Source organism: Lissotriton vulgaris, chromosome 12 (assembly GCF_964263255.1).
Source record: "Lissotriton vulgaris chromosome 12, aLisVul1.2, whole genome shotgun sequence".
Classification (NCBI taxonomy): domain Eukaryota; kingdom Metazoa; phylum Chordata; class Amphibia; order Caudata; family Salamandridae; genus Lissotriton; species Lissotriton vulgaris.
In genome coordinates, this window is record NC_141700.1 from 782,528,317 (window position 1) to 782,545,930 (window position 17,614).

Genomic DNA, 17,614 nt, shown 5'->3' on the forward strand with positions numbered 1-17,614 from the left:
CGAGGCCTCGGAAAGTTCCTCCAACCTGGCAGTTGAACTTGGTGCTAAACCAATTGATGAAACACCCATTCGAGCCCATACACCGGGCATCGCTCAAGCATCTTTCCTGGAAAACGGCTCTCCTGCTAGCCCTGACGTCAGCCAGAAGGGTCAGCGAACTTCAGGCGCTGTCCATTCAGGAACCGTATCTCCAATTCAGGCACGACCGAGTGGTACTCAGGCCCAACCCTAAATTCATTCCGAAAGTGCCGTCAGACTTTCATCTGAACGAACCAATTGTCCTCAAGTCGTTCTTTCCGGACCCTTCCACGGCAGCGGAAAGGGCGCTGCATTCCCTGGACATTAAAAGGTGTCTCAAATTCTACTTGGACAGGACCAAAGACGTCAGGAAGTCTTCTCAACTCTTTGTAGCCTACAGCAACCCGAGAATGGGGCTGCCCTTGACAAAACAGAGCATCTCACGCTGGATTTCTTCAGCAATTGCTTTCTGCCATGATCAGGCCGGACGGCCTTTGACAGACCGAGTGGCTGCCCACTCGACCAGAGCGATGTCAACGTCAGCAGCGCTCTTCGCTGGAGTGACGATCCTGGACATCTGCCGAGCGGCGACATGGAAGTCCCCGCATACCTTTTCCAAGCACTACTGCCTGGACATCGAACTGCAGAAGGACGCTGCAGTGGGACAAGCGGTGCTGCGCCATCTCTTCCAATAAGGTGAGCCTTACCTCGTCCCGCCATCCAGGTATGCACATTCCTCATGGTTTTCTCTGCTATATGCATGACTGTATATTACCATGTTTCTCTCATGTTGTCTGTAATCTATGCAGGCCTGCTAGATGTGAGAATGTGCTTTACCACTATGCATGTATAACTGCTGGCTACTCTGATTCAGGCATGTGAATCTATGAAAGACACCCAAATACTGGATAAGAAATGCGTTACTTACCTGTAACAGCAGTTATCCAGTATTGGTGTCTTTCATAGATTCACATGCAACCCTCCCGCCTCCCCGGTAAGGACTCACGTACCTCTATGTCTACATTGCGACACCCTAGCTGGGTGCGTACGAAAATCTGAGGGACGGAGGCTCCTCCCGGGAAGGTTCTAGAAGGAGGTCGGAGCTGATTGGCTAACGATGAGAGTTCGGTCCTTTTACATAAGGACGTGGAAAGGCCCCAAAAGGGGAGGCCCTTAGGCCTATATTCTCTATGTATGTCCTTAGGACATTACTTTTTTATGTACCGGAGGCTCCCGTCTCAGCGACGGGGAATGATTCAGGCATGTGAATCTATGAAAGACACCAATACTGGATAACTGCTGTTACAGGTAAGTAACGCATTTCTTAGGTTAGCAGTAATACCCCTTACGTTTCTATTATTAGTTGAGGACAATGGGTCACTGATGCTATCATAAGTAGCTAGTCAATCAATTTCCTCCAAATTAGATAGTGCCGAAAACCTGTTTGTTAGCTCCGGACCATTTCTTGATTCACATCCCTGTATTATCTGGGTTTTAGGTAACATACCAGTTGTTTGGGTCGCCCAAGAGCTAATAGAGTGGGTTTTAGTTGGAAGAACATTGCGACTAGCCCTTTCAGGAAGCTTTTTTGGTGGTACTGGTGGGGGGTAGAAAAAACCTAAGGGGACTGCTCTTATCCTATCCTCTCTGACCTCTGTTGCATCCCAAAATAGACGGGAGGCCTCATGGGGTCTATTACAATTAACAATTAGACAATCCCCAGAGAATTTCTTCTTAGTATATCCCACCCAATCCACACGTCTACCTGTCTGGATATATTCAGAGATATTGTTAGGGCCAGTACAGTTAGCATTGCACCATGTTTTTATATTGTCCAACTGTGAGTCATTAGACTCAGTTTCCCCCGGTTTTAATACTGGTATATTCACCAAAATTGCAACAAAAGGTGTAGCTTCTGGTGGAAGGTGAACTGGCGGTCTCGGGCGAGGTCTTCTAAGCCCTGCTGGGTTAGGCCCGTCTTGGGTGGATGCCATGGGCATTGTCTGCGGTGGACAAGATTTAGGTGCCAAGGGTAGCTTAGTAATAAATGTGCTGTCCCCTTGCCCAGTTCCGCGACCAATTAACACTTGTGGTGGTGCAGGTGGAATCTGGGGATAGGTTAGTACAGTATTCCCCTGCTCCATAGGGGATTGGGGTTGTCTCTGAGGGTTAGAAGGAGACTGTGGTGTGATTTTGGGTAGTGGGCACCGAGGATCTTTCTCGAAGGATGTTATAAATTTATTTATCCTATCACATTTCTTTAAAATATCGGAAACACAATCCCTTAGAGTATCTATGATATCTGTGGAGATTTGTATGAGTACCCCTTCAAGCTTGTCGACCAGGACAATCTCCACCATGTCCTTGATAGAGATTTCTAGGGCACTCAATGAGGTATTTTGTTGCTTACGACGCTGTACACCATGTGTCTTTTGTTTGTTAGTGCGCTTGTTAATCTGGGGTTCAGGCTCGGGCTCCTGGGTACAATCATGAGAAGAATGTTGTAGATGTTGGCTATTGTTCACTTGTCCCTCTTGGCCTCCTTGTACCGGTGCCTTGTCTGTGTCTGATTGACTAGTAATGGGTGCTTTTTCAACCAAAATTACCGGATCCAAAGGGATTGGTGGTCTGGACAATGTGGGCAAAATTTGACTATCCGCCAATATGGGGTCCAGGCCTAGTTCACGTTCTTTATCAGCAATTTCCTGGTTTAGCTTGCCAACAGCTGAGGTCAGGAAAGACATAATGTTAGATGATGCAGGGGTTTTTCGCGCAATTTTAGCCTTAGTTGTACCCCCATTGACAGATGTTTGTAGTTTGCGCTTACCCATTGTCCGGCGTGCAGATCGAAGGGGGGGTGCCCGTCCTGTCCCCTGTCGTCCCCGGACGGCCACAGACGGCCCGCCCTCTGCCCGGGCTCCGCCCGGCGCCGCCCGCGTCCGCGAGGCGGAGGGAGCTGTCGCCTTTTGTTGCGCCTCCTGGCGCTTGTGCAGGAAGTGGGCGGTGGGTTTCCCAAGGCACGCTGGGAGTTGTGGTCCGCTCCGCTCCGCGGCCGTGCGATGGCATTGCACAGCGGCGGGGGCGGCCACAACGTCAGGGACCCAGTGGCGCTGAGCAGTGGTGAAGAAAACGACCCCTCCTGGAGCCGGTAAGTGGCAACAATGACCCCCGCTCCTCTCCGGGTGCTGCCGCCTTTTGTTGCGCCTCCTGGCGCTTGTGCAGGAAGTGGGTGGTGGGTTTCCCAAGGCACGCTGGGAGTTGTGGTCCGCTCCGCTCCGCGGCCGTGCGATGGCGTTGCACAGCGGCGGGGGGCGGCCACAACGTCAGGGACCCAGTGGCGCTGAGCAGTGGTGAAGAAAACGACCCCTCCTGGAGCCGGTAAGTGGACTCAATCACGTTGGGAGCAGCGGACGGGCACTGATTAAGTTGAATCAACCACCGATAGTCCCTTTTAATGCTCGTCTGGATGCAGGTTTAGTTACAGTGTCGCCTCTGTAAAAAGTACGGAAGTAAACCCAGTTTCACTTTCTTTTACTTGAGCTTTGAACTGCTGATTGGAAGCCACACCCTTTTTGACTCAACAGCTGTAATTTATGTTCGCCAAAGTGCGTTGATTATTCTTGTGTTTTGAAGCAGTTCTTCAAGCATACAAATAAATAATTACGCTGATGTGTGTCTGAAAAAGAGAGACCTCCGCTTTAAAACGCGTCTTCTGTGCTGGGGCGGATGCAGTTAGCGTTAAAGTCATTCCAAGCACATCTCCTCAACAAGACTGTCCTGATCCGCATGGACAATATGACAGCAATGTATTACATATAAAAACAAGGAGGAACACATTTTTTGCAGCTGTCTCATCTAGCGCAAAGCATACGGAGATGGCCCATTCTGCAAAACTTATATCTTCTGGCGCAACATCTTCCAGGAGTGCAAAATCAGGTTGCGGATCTACTAAGTCATCCGACACAACAGATACACGAATGGGAACTTTCTCCTCAAGTTCTTCAACCATTTTTCCACATGTGGGTTCACCCAGACATAGATCTGTTTGCCGCAAACGCAAAATGCCCAACCTTTGCTGCCAGGTTTCTACACCAGTTGTCCAAGGGCAATGCGATATGGATGAACTGGTCAAGCAGATTTGTGTACGCTTTTCCGCCCCTCCCACTTATTCCAATAGTAGTACGCAAACCCAAGCAACAGTCTCAAGATGATCCTAGTTGCTCCCACATGGGCACGGCAACCATGGTTCACAACACTCCTTGAACTCTCAGTAGTTGCACACCAAAAACTACGTCTCTCCCCAAAGCTGCTCACGCAAAACCAAGGAGAGATAAGGCACCCAGATCCAGCTCAACTGAATCTGAACCGCCCACCCGACTGTATGAACATTATTAAAGAAGTCAGACGCCCCACTACTAGAGCTTGCTATGCAGCCAAATGTAAAAGATTAGTCATTTACTGCAGTAACAACAACATTGATCCGCTAGATGATTCCATTCAGAACATCATTTGCTATTTGCTGCATCTACAAAGATGTAATCTAGCATACTCATCTATAAGATTACATCTAGCTGCCCTTGCGGACTACCTGCAAAACAGACATTTGTCATTATTCAGAGTACCTGCTATCCAAACCTTCATGGAAGGCCTTAAAAGGATAATTCCTCCCACACTGCCACCCTCTCCTGTGTGGAATCTAAACATTGTCCTTAATAGGCTCATGGGTCCCCCATTTGAACCTCTACACAAATGCGAACTGCAGTTCCGTACATGGAAAGTAGCTTTCCTTGTCACAATCACCTCTCTCAGAAGAGTATATGGACAGGGGAGGTAAAGCAGTGCTGATTATACTGGACCTGTCTGCAGCCTTTGATACGGTCCATCATAATGTTTTGATGGACCATTTGTCAGCCTGCGGTATTGAGGACAAGGCTTACGATCTTCTTAGATCGTCATCAGACAGATCTCAAATGGTGGCACTGGGTAATTGTAATTCTAAACATTTCTCGCAGCCTTGTGGAGTACCTCAGGGGTCCTCCCTCAGCCCCACTCTTTTTAATGTTTGTTTCGTTGCTGGCTAATATGATCAGGTCATTTGGTTTCAGCCTGACTTTGTACGCTGATGACACGCAAATTGTGGTGGCTCTACGACCTGGTCTGACAACAGGAATTGAGGACAGGTTCCACGATTGTATGGCAGCAATCGGGAGCTGGATGTCCCAAAATTGCCTGAAATTGAATTCTGGCAAGACCGAAGTCATCTTGTTTGGTAATGATCCCAACATTTGGACCCCTAGGTGGTGGCCTGAAGGTATGGGGACACTTCCTACTCCTGATGGGAAGGTGAAGAACCTAGGAGTCATCATTGACCAAAAACTTAACTTCGGGGACCAAACTAATGCATTAGCATCTTTCGTCTACTTTTTCAGCAGAATGATTAAGAAAATACTACAGTTTCTGCCCACTGCCTGTCAGTAAACTGTAGACACTGCTCTTATTATGTCCAGACTCGACTACTGCAACAGCCTGTATTTAAATATACAGGAACGTTTTGCAAACAAATTACAGCTGCTACAAAATGCAGCTGCAAGGCCGATTACGGACACTCCCAAATACGCCCCCATCTCTAAGGAATTGAGTACCCTGCACTGGCTGCCAGTTAAGAATCAAGTGCTTTTCAAATCTCTCAATACAGTGTTCCAGGCACTCCTCGGAATAGGTCCAGATTGCCTGAAACGGAAATTGCAGTGGTATATACCCGGAAGAACCCTGCGCTCCGGAGGAGCCAAGCTGGTGACTGTGCCACCCGTCAAAAAATGGACATGGGGAGGGAAACGTTTTAAGGTTTGTGCAGTCAAAGCTTAGAACAAGCTTCCCCCTAGTTTGAGAAAGGCCCTGAACCTACTCACCTTCCGGAGAAGACTGAAAACCTGCCTGTTCACCCGCTTGTCCGGGTCCCGTTTAAGGTTCTCAGTGAATTAGTGGTTAAGTGCCTGGACACCTCCGGGTAAGTGTCACGCTTTATAAATTAGGATAACATAAGTGAGATCCAGGCTTTAACCATACAAGACCCATACTTACTAATACACCATAACAAGGTGGTTCTGCTTTTCAACTTAATCAATCTGTAGAGTTACCAGTGTTTTTCCAAAACCCAGATTCTGTAGCGGAAAGAGCTCTTCACACACTTGACGTCAAAAGAGCTATACTTTATTACATTGACAGGACTAAACATTTTAGAAAGACAAACCTACTGCTTGTTGCTTTCTCGCCACCTCGTAAAGGAAACCCCATCTCCAAAGCTGGAATTGCCAGGTGGATAGTCAAACGCATTCAAATATGCTACCAGAAAGCAAAACACATTAACAATTCCCCCTAGAGCGCACTCAACAAGCAAACTAGGGGCTTCCAAGGCATTCTTCTGGAACATTCCCCTACAAGTCATTTGTAAGGCAGCTACATGGTCTACCACACACACCTTCACCAAACACTATTGTGTAGACGTGCAGGCGAAGCAACAGGCTTCTGTAGGCCAGGCTGTTCTTAAAACACTTTTTCAAACCCCTGCAACAGATACAGGTGACCACCGCTAGGGGAGACACTGCTGTACAGTGTATGCAAAAGTATGAATTCTGCAGCTCATATGCCTCAAACGGAAAATGCTACTTACCAGTTTGCATCTTTTCTTGGCATGTAGAGCTGCAGAATATCATACGCCCACCCGCCTCCCCGGAACCTGTATCTGTTCCAGTGTTATCTTACTTAGATACATTCACATGGACATGTTTTCTGATTCTTAAAAATTCTATCATTGCGAAAAACAATCTGGAGTCGATGCCCATGCACTCTGTCGTCCAAGGGAGCCGTCCACTATCGCATGACTACAAAAGACTTCTTCCAAGATAACAACAAGGTGCAAGCATCCGAGCCAATACCAGATGGCGATCTATGCAAAAGTATATTCTGCAGCTCTACATGCCAAGAAAAGATGCATACTGGTAAGTAGCATTTTCCTTTTCTAGTAGTAACTTTAGCATAAAGGCTTTTTGAGATTCAGGACATTTCAGTGGAAAACATTTTACTGTATTTATTTGACAAGGTAGCTCTTAGGACGTGTCCTGCTTTTCTGTGAGATTGTAATTTCCATTTAAGAAAACATTTTTTTTGCTGGTTTTCTCTTAGAATCTGGAAACTTTGAATGAATGTCGTCTTCAAACTGGGGGTTAGAAGGTCTTTGTTATTCTTTATCAAAATTACTTGTCATCAAAAAGGCATCAGCATTTATTGTCCTGTTAACAGAGTAGTCCTGGTAACCTAGTAACCAAGCAACTGGAAAACTGGAAATACTGGTTAGTAACTTCCTTATAATGTGTGGGTTCTTTATACTCAGTTATTTATAATATTTTCAAGCACCAAGAGTAGGGCCCCAGAACCTTAAGCCAGTGTCACTTATCCAACATTGGATCTTTCAAATATTCACATGCATGAATCATTCCCCAGTGTATTTAAAAAGCAATAAACAGTTTTAAAATGGCCAAAGGTATGAGCAACAGTGTTTGTTTAGTAGCACATCCACCTCATTTGAAGCAATCTGAACTCCAGCCAGTGAGGTGGAAATATCTGCTCTCCTGTTCCCTGAACCTGAAATTATTTTCTTGGTCTGCCCTGGGATTCAACCAGCCCCATCTTTGTCTACCACAATACTGTGAGTTGTTTTTAGGGAACTATGCTATTTTCTGTGCCAGGGCAACCATGCACCCTCCTTTTCGACTGCTAACATGGCAGACAGAATAAAAATGTCTTTAAATACTGTTCCTCTTATGGGCAGAAGATTTACACTCATCCTCATTCCCATTATATTAATACCTTTATACTACTGCCAAGACTTCACGCTGTGAACTATGTAAAACCTTAACTTCAAAGACTAAAGGACAGAGACAGGAGGTTGGCACTGTATTTTCTGGATAAAGAGAATTTTCCTCCTGCAGAGGGGGTGCACCTTCCGGGTGGAATCTGGGGAGGGGAAATTCCATGTAAAGTTCCCTACCACACACTTCCACAAAGGCAGTGCAGAAAAGGAGACGTATTCAGTTTCCTTAATTGGGCTTTTTTGGGACAGCGTTTGCAGCCACATCCTCACAAGTTAAACCTGGAGCTGTAAAACACTTCAGAAAAGAAGATTCATTAGTCTGCGTAGAAACCAGCACAACCATGTAATTCACAAGATGATCAACATGCTACTCAAGAGAAACTATCAGAAAGCATTCCTACAACTGCAACCTTCAAAAAGACCTCATCTGCAGCAGCATCGTCCTCAATTAAACTGTTGATGGCAGTATCTTATCTGTTCATTTAACTTTTTCCCTTTTAGTATGACGGTACTTAGCGCTACGAGGCCTCCGGGTTGTTTGCGCTCTATAAAACCCGATTAATAATAAGTACCATGTATTTCTCCCCTACCGCCGTCTACAATGCTGGCGGTGACTTTGACTTCTGCGATGTTGACACCGACAACTGCACTGCAGACGACATTAACAACCCCATCAACAGCAATACTGTTGATGGTAACAGTTATTGCACCAGTATTTTCACTGTTAAAGTTGAGAACATCTCTACCTTCCCAAATTCTGGCATCAGAACAGGAATAGGATGCCAGCAAGCTCACATCAGACACAGCATTCAGACCAGCACAATTGGATGTACTCTATGTCCTGGATTTTCAGGATGGAATGGATGAATGTTTACTAGCAAGATCTTTTTGTCATAATTCACAATCTTGCATATCTCCTTAATGCAGTAGAGAGCTAGAGGGGGTCCGAATACCTGTGGTTTTTTATGTCTACTTTGCAACAAATGATGGAAAGTTTCCAAAGATTACGACCACAGCATGCTGCAGATCAGCCTCCTCTACCTGCAATGTTTTGTTAGACTTTTAACTGCAGATTCCTCAACTTAAGAAGTACACCCGGGTGCAACACTTTATCTGTAAACTTCCAAGTAATTCCCTATGCCCTCAACAGGTGTGTACGTGCGACTCTATGCTGCGGCCCCACTATGAGTACCACCCACAAATGCTAGCATCGATTTGTTTCCATTCATACCGACGCAGAATCCAAGCTCTGTTCTTACTTATTTCACTCAAATTTGGTTGAAAAAGTGTGCAGTATGTCTACTTCTAAAACACCTGGGTTTAAATGATGTAGGTCCTATAACCGACAGATGCAAGTAGCTGACACTCGTGATGATTGCCTCTGGTGCCTTGGCACCAAACATGACTCCAAGTTGTGTGACTGCTGCAAGAAGAAAAGGCCATCCAAGAACGCAACGCCAAACTCCTGATTTAAGTCACCGGCGGAGAGTTGGTCCTAGTACCGCTCTTCTTGGAAGTCCCGCAGCTCAGGCAAGTTCAGGAGTTCGACCAGTTGAAATACTGCTCCCTATCTCGCCACTTCCACATGACTGACCAGACACCTCTAGGCTGCAGAGCTGGTTTCCATGTATGCAGTCCATGCCGGCACGGATCCTAATTCGGCCCCAATCCCAGACCGACAGTTACACTGCAACAGATGGCTAAATTGAAGCTGGCCTATGAAACAAATGTGTTCCTTGCCTAATCCCTCTGGCACACCTTCAGGCCCCAAAAATCAGTGGTGGCCTACAGTCTGGTTGCTGTTGGTAGATCCATCCCAGATGCCGACTGTGCAACTTGACCTCCAGCGAAGTTGTACCCTTCTTCAATCTGACTCCACTGACTTTGTGTTCAGCGTCTTGCCCTCCTTTGGAATGGGTTCCCCTGGCATATGTCCTGGTGCCATGGACAATGCCGGAAGCAGATCAGATTGATTTATTGGATTCTAAGGGTCAAGCTCTGGCCCTGAGACTTCACCAGTATTTCTGCTCGAAACCTGACACTTATCACTGTTTTGAAAAGGGCGAGGAAGGTGTTTTCAACAAATACTATGACAAACTCAGCTAGAGCAGGTTGATAATTACCGGTATCTTGGTGTCCTATTTAATGAAAGTGGAAGTTTTCTCCCTCAGAGGAAAGATATTACAAGTAAAGCAAACAGTTTGATGGCTGCATTTAGAACCGTACTAAAGAAACTAACTACACTGTCAAATGGTCCTCTTTTAAAAATCATATCTGCTAAATTATTACCAACCCTGACATACGGCTCTGAAGTTCTAAACGGTAAGGATGCAGAACTAATTAACAACGCAGTGGCGAAAACCTACAAGATACTATTCCAGCTACCATGTCATGCCTCACCAGCACAGGTAAGGCTGGAGTTTGGAATAAATAATCAGCAATATGCCCGGCTAGGTCAAATCTTGGAAGTCTGGAATCGTTTAAAAAATGGCCTGTACAATCAATTGTCTCGAACATTATGGCAAGAAGTAAGAGACAACCGAAAGCTGCAAGCTTGGGCATACTTAAATCAAGCAAAGGAAGAATTTGGAATAATACCGATTTGGGAAAACACAATTACACAGGAAAGCTTCAAAAAAACAATTAACAAGCTGACTATTCATCTTTCGCTGGTAAAAGACAAAGAACTATTGGTAAAAAGAAGGCACGCATGGCCAATTATAAATGATTACAAAAAAAAAACAAGTCCAAAAATATCTTGAAACTCCTTGGTCACAGCAAAGTAAGCAAACTTTTATAAAAGTACGTTTTGGACTCTGGCCAGGTTTGTGCCATCTGCCACCATGGAAGACTATTGAGGACAATACGATATGTAGGTTATGTAGATGTGGTCAAGAAGATATTTTGCATCTGCTATGTCTGTGCCCTGTAATAGAGGTAGAAAGGAAAGTGACCCTTAAGAGATTATTTAATGCTAGAGGTATAAGAACATGCAGACAAGCACTAATGGCATGTCTAAACCCGAATGATGTATTAATGAACTCTGCATTTGTAAATTTTTTATCTGTGATTGCTAAAAATCTTAAGGAAAACATCATTTAGATTTAGTTTAAAGTATGTAATATTAGAATAATTACGTGCATGGTGTTTTTAAACTTTTTATTGCTTGAAGATATTTTAAAATGCAATTTTGTAAGATTTTAATTAATCAAACAAATAAAGTTGACAACTATGACCATGTCAACCTGTTTGATGATCTTTAGGATGCAAGTGGCCTGGACACTTCCCTGATATGTGTGTCTCCTCGCCCACCCCAGCACAGGCCTCTGAGGAATCTGCCTCCTTTGCCACTGTAATAAGGAAGGCAGCAGAGGTCCTCGTCTTAAATCTGCCTACCCAGAAAATAAAGTCTAATGTGCTCACAGAGGTTCTAGACACAGGACAACGAAGCCAAGAACCTGTGCAACCATTCAATGAAATTCTCAGGGATAGTCTGATGGGCACCTGGGACAAACCAGAATTTTGCCTGGAGGTCAATAGGCAGGTGACAAGGCAGCATAAGACCTGCAGCCAGGATATATTTAGACTTTACTCTCCTCCCCCCAATCCAGAGAGTGTAGTTGTTCAAGCCTCTGAATCGGTTAAACCCCAATTTATTCCCTACTACACCACCTGATAGCAAATCTAAGTGGATGAACACATTTGCCAAGAAAGTTCTGTCTTCTACTAACCTTACCCTCAGGTCATTCAACACTGTCTCCTGGGGATGGTAGTCGCATGCTCTATGGGATTTGGTGAAGGACATCTTGCCGGCTGTCCCTGAAGAACCTGCTGCAAGGTATCATTGTGGACATACAAGATGCAGCAAAATACTCTAGCGGGTCTGGATATTACTGACTGTCGTGGTAGGGCATTCGTAATCAGGGTGGTACTAAGACGCCATGGCTTTGCAGATGTCCAACAATCTTTCATGGACATGCTCTTTGATGGCTCTCTGCTGTTTAAAGCGAAGGCTGACTGCCTTGGAACCTTTCTAGAAGAGCAAGGCCAATGTCTAGCACATCCGCTTCCGCAATTTCCCAAACAGCAATACTCCTTTCGAGGCTTCAGGAGGGATTACCAGCAGAGACTCGCTCATACAGGCCTCAGTAGCAACAGGCATTTCAGCCTTTTCAAGGCTGGGGACGTGGCCAACAGTGTCCCAGCCTCCATGGGCACCATTCTAGCCAGATCCCAACCCCATTCCTACTGCAGAAGTCCTTTAATTTGTACTTGGCCGTACACAATCACCCAGTGGGAGGTCACGTCACATTTTACTTCCCCCATCTGGAGGTGCATTGCTACAGATCAATGGGTGATCCACATCATAGAGCATAGATACTAACTCCCTTTCATGTCCTAGCCAGTGGACATGCCACTTACACCTCAAAGACTCTTGGAGGATCACGTGTCCATATGAAATGAAATGAAAAAGGTTCTTAATAAAGCGCACTGTGACCAAACGGCTTCCTGGCGCTAGAGGTGAGGGCTGAGGAGGGAGGGAAATGCCGAGAGTGTTTAACAGGAGTACGCAGTAGAGAACAAATGGGTCTTGAGGGCCTTGCAGAACTGGGAGTAGATGGTAATTGATCTAATCGACAAAGGAAGACTATTCCAGAAAGAGGGGCCTAATACAGAGAATCTAGTACCTCCAGTTTTAGATCTGCGAAACCGAGGTACACTTGAAAGAAACTGATTAGAGGAACGGAAGGGAGTGTAGGGGATGATGAGAGAGTTAATAAAGACTGGGCCGATGCAAGCCCGAGCCATAAAGGCCAGGCAGCCCATCTTAAAAAGGGATCTCTGAGAGATAGGGAGCCAGTGAAGGGATTTCAGAACAGGAGTGATATGGGAGGACTTGGGGAGGTGAAAAATAAGACGGGCGGCCTTATTCTGAACAGCCTGTAGTCGGCGAAGTTCGTAGGCCTGAATGCCCACGTACAAGCTGTTCCCGTAATCAAGACGGGAGAGAATCATTGCCAAGATAATGAGCTTGAGGGCGTCAGGGGGAAAGAAACAGGACACTTTTCGGATGATTCGGAGAGAAAGGAAACAGGAGGAGACAACCGAGCTGATCTGGGCATGCATAGAGAGGTCCCGGCTGACTTTAATACCCAAGGTCTTTGCAGAGGCCGCTGGTACAGGGCGGGGGGGGGCAAAAGTGGAAGGCCAAAAGGCGGCCTACCAAGGGGAAGAGGAAGGGCTAGTCAGGACCAGCTCCGTCTTGTCCAGATTGAGCTTCAGTTGATTCCGGTTCATCCAGTCTGAAATGAAAACTTAAGTGGAGTGGAATTTAGGTAGGGAGTGCAGAGGAGAAGAAAGATCAAAAACAAGCTGGAGGTCATCCGCATAATTATACACGGAGACCCCCATGTCAAGAAGAGAAAGAATTAGGCGGCGGATATAGAAGTTGAAAAGAAGAGGGGACAGGGAGGAACCTTGGGGGACTCCACAGGGAACCAAGCGAGAGGGGGCGGTATGGCAAGAAAGATGCACCGCCTGAGTCTGATCTTTGAGAAAGGAAGCGAGCCAAGATAGGGCAGTGCCCCGAACGCCCGCTGCGCGGACACGGTCGAGAAGGATGGAGTGGTCGACCGTGTGAAACGCAGCAGACAAATCAAGGAGCACCAATGCTTGGGGCAAGTTGGAATCTGACTTACTCTTTAGCTCGTCCATACTCTGTGGAGATGTTCTCGTTCTGTTGACCAAGGGAGCAATCGAGAGGGAGCGGCATCAGAAATAGGTACTGGCAGTTACTTGCGTTATTTCCTGGTACCGAAGAAATATGATGGCCTGTACCCCATTCTAGACCTTCTCTCTATGGGTTTCTTCCTTCTGAAGGACAGTTTCAAAATGCTCACTCTAGCCCTCTGATCTAGGAGACTGGATGTAGCGTTTGATCTACAGGATACACATTTTTGCATCCTTGTCCTGCCAATCCACAGACATTACCTGCGGTTTCAGGTAGGCCACAAGCACTTTCAGTTCTCTGTACTCCCCTTTGGCCTGACCAGTGTGCCTCGGGTGGTCACAAAGGTGGTTGCAGCTCGTCTGAGGAGGTTGAGAATAACAGTCTTTCTATACCTCGAAGATTGGCTCCTGAAGGTGGATTCGCCCCGAACATTCACGAGAAACTTCCAGACAACAACTGACCTGTTGACATGGTTGGGTTGAAGGAAATAACTTTATTAAGCCAAGGGAAGATAATAACCTCGACCGAATTCATCGGGCAATATATTCCAGTTTCATTTCTCAATGGAAAGGGTTGCCAAGAGAATCAACCTGCCAAAGACATCATTGGGACAGCAATGTTTTGTGCTCTAAGACTTTAAGGAACAACAATGAAAATCTAGAAGATCCATACCTGTCCTGGATTTTGACTGGTCCCAAGAGCTAAAAATAATGGGGAAAAACAGTGAGTGTTCGAACAGTGATATGTCTGGAGAAAAAGTAGAGACCCCAGATTCCGCACAAGCATATCTTATTGGCAGCCGAAACCAGACTCTGTGATAACATTGGCTGCTCAAAGGCGGTCTAAGAACCCAATTAAACCATCCTGTGGTGTCCAGACAGGGGTAATAGATGTATTAATAATGTGTGAGAACGAATTCGTTGATTGGCAGCAACTTCTATTAAAGCCTCAAATGTACTGGCATTCTTTGATAATTTCAATCGCCAGATGTAGCATGACATTGCAACATTAATCAACATCATCCCTGAGGATTAAAAAAGAGACTGCTAATCCTCAAAGAAGGAAAAAATACTTCAGCAGCCAGGATTGATGCAGCAATGGGCGATTCAAAGGCAGGCTTTTGACAACCTGGAGGAAGAGCTGTTTTGAGAAGGTAAAGCAAGGCTGGCTAAATCCACAGCCTTCCATCTTCCATCCTGTAGCTCAGTCGAAAATTCTGGACATGCCTTTTGATGTCTTCACCCTGTTTGGAAAACATGTGGATGAGGCTTTCCAATGTCTCAAACCAGACACAGATGCAGCAAAAACATGAGGTCTTTCACAGTACTGTAGACCTGGGGTGTCCAGTTTCGGGGCTCACGTAGATACCAAGCCTACAAAGGAGTATTCAACGAATACGGAGGGGTCAAGGCCAACCATACTGTCTCCAAAGACAACCCAACTATGACCAGGGATCCGCGGATACGCCCCCAACTGAAATCAGTGGCATTGATATGGAAGGCCATCAGAACAAAAGATGAGCTCCTCTCATTCACGCTCCAACGAGATCCATAAAATTGCCTGACTCACTGCCTTTACCCCGGCTTCATCTCAGTCGAGGATGATTGGAGAAGTATGTCCCATTTGACCTCCGTTTGGGAGGAAAAATGGGTGGGGCAATTATTTTGCACACATCATATATTAGAAGACTATTGCTCTGCCCACCCAGAAGGAACATCTTCTCCATTTGAAGGATCTATAACGGGAGATTATCCTTCTTTTCAAGGGACCGATAGAAAAGGTCCCTAAATCCCAAAGAAACCAGATTTCTCCAGATTCTTTTTTATAAGGAAACATATTGGATAATGGAGACCAATTCTGGACCTGAGGCAGCTGAACAAGTATCTGAAACCACAAACGGTTTGGATGATTACACTTCAGGACATTCGCGTATTTGGATCTTCAGGTCACATACTTCCTAATACCCATGCACCGAAAACACGGGAAAGAACAGTTTTTCAGTGGCAGGGTAACATTACCAATTCAAGGTGCTCCTTTTTGGCCTCCCATCAGCAGCTTGGATTTTTACCAAGAACCGTTCAACCTTCGATGCCTTCCCAGGTGACGGAGTCATCAAGTGTATGACTGGCTTGTCAAAGTTCCATCAAAGAAAGAGGCAATGGCTTCTATCAGCTTGCATCTGTTTTTTCCAGAACTTGGATCTGGCGCTGAACTAGGAGAAATTATCTTTATTTTTTTATTTTGAAAGTTTTATATAGCGCAAACAAGACCCTTGCGGGTATCCGAGCGCTTTACAATAAATGTGTATAGGTATAACAAATCAATAGAAATAAGTAAGACCATAAGAATAAAATCAAGAAGCTAAATACAAGAACAAGACACAGAACGAACATTGTGAATAAAGTAGAGAGCATTACAATAAATGTGTACAGGCATATCGGAAAAAAAAGCAGGACCGTAAGAGTAAAGTCATAATGCTTAATACAAGAACATAGGATAGATCAAACATTATGGATAAAGAGGACAGTATTGATTGGCTGCAAAGGCAAACCTGGTTAGAAGGGACAGTCGAATAGGGGTACTCCACAGAAAAGTAAAGCAATGTTTATGTAAATTTTGCCATAAGGATGCCTTTTATTTCCAGTTTGAAGGAAGTGGTGGAAGGGTTCCGGCTAATTTCTGGTGGCAGGGCATTCCATATCCTGGGTGCCATTCCTGAAAAGGAACGATTATACGTTTTTTCTTGTTGAATTTTTGTGGTTTCAAAATTAAGTTTTCCGCACTTCTTGTTGATCTTGATCCTCCAGATATTGTGAGTTTCTGTGTGAGATAGCTTGGTGTGCTATGATGTAGGGCCTTGTGCGTCATGCAAGCAATTTTCAGGTGGATTCTGGCTTCAAATGGCAGCCAGTTTAAAGCTTTTAGATCCGGGGAGATGTGGGCCCTTTTTTTTGAGCCAGTGATGAGTCTCGCTGCGGCGTTGGTCGAGGCTCTAAGGGGAGCTGTGGTGGTTTCGGGAAGACCGCATAGTGAGACACTGCCATAGTCCAGCCACGGTAGCACTAAGGCCTGCACCGCTAACTTAGTCATTTGGGGGTAGGAAGGGCTTAAGCTTCCTTAGTGTGTTGATCTGAAAGTTTGCTCCCTTCGTTGCATTACTAATATGCTTCGGCATATTGAGGTTACAATTCAAGGTTATACCTAGTGATTTCGCCGAGTCCACAATGGTTGGTTGAACATCTAGTGCTGTAAGGTGTTTTATCAAATTGTGCACGGTGGGGACTTTGGCGGGGGGAGCAATGAGGAGGAATTCAGTTTTTGAGGCGTTCAGTTTGAGGTGATTCACTGCCAGCCAGGTTTGGGTGATCTTAAGAGTATTGTTGAGCAAAGTAATGTCATCCAAGGTATTGATCTTGAGGTAGAGTTGGGTATCGTCTGCATACATGTGGAATTGCACGTTGGATGTTTGTAACAGATTGGTCAGAGGTTCCATAAAGAGGTTGAAGAGTGTAGGGGATAGTGAGGAGCCTTGTGGGACTCCTAGCGTGACCGGAACCGGTTTGGACAGTGTGTTGTTGATCTTGAATTTTTGAGTCCTGTTTTGCAAAAAGGAGGTGATCCAGTCAAGCGCTGAGGAGAGGTCTAAAAGGATGAGGAGACATGCTTCGTTACGGTCAAGGAGTTGAAGTGCATCGTCAATGATGTGTGTCATGGCTGATTCTGTGCTACGATTTGCACGGAAGCCGGATTGGTGTTTATTTAGGAGGTTGAAATGGTCGATATGTTTTGTCAGTTGGTGATGAACACATTTTTTTTGGCCAGGGTGGGAATATTGGAGATAGGGCGGTGGTTGTTGAGGTCCATGGGATCAGCTGTGGGTTTCTTAAGGATGGGAGACACTTGCCCTATCTTTAGTGAGTCAGGGATGCCGCCTTGTTGAAGAGAGCTGTTGATGATCTTGGTCCATAAAGGTAGTAACTTTGGTGTAAGATCTT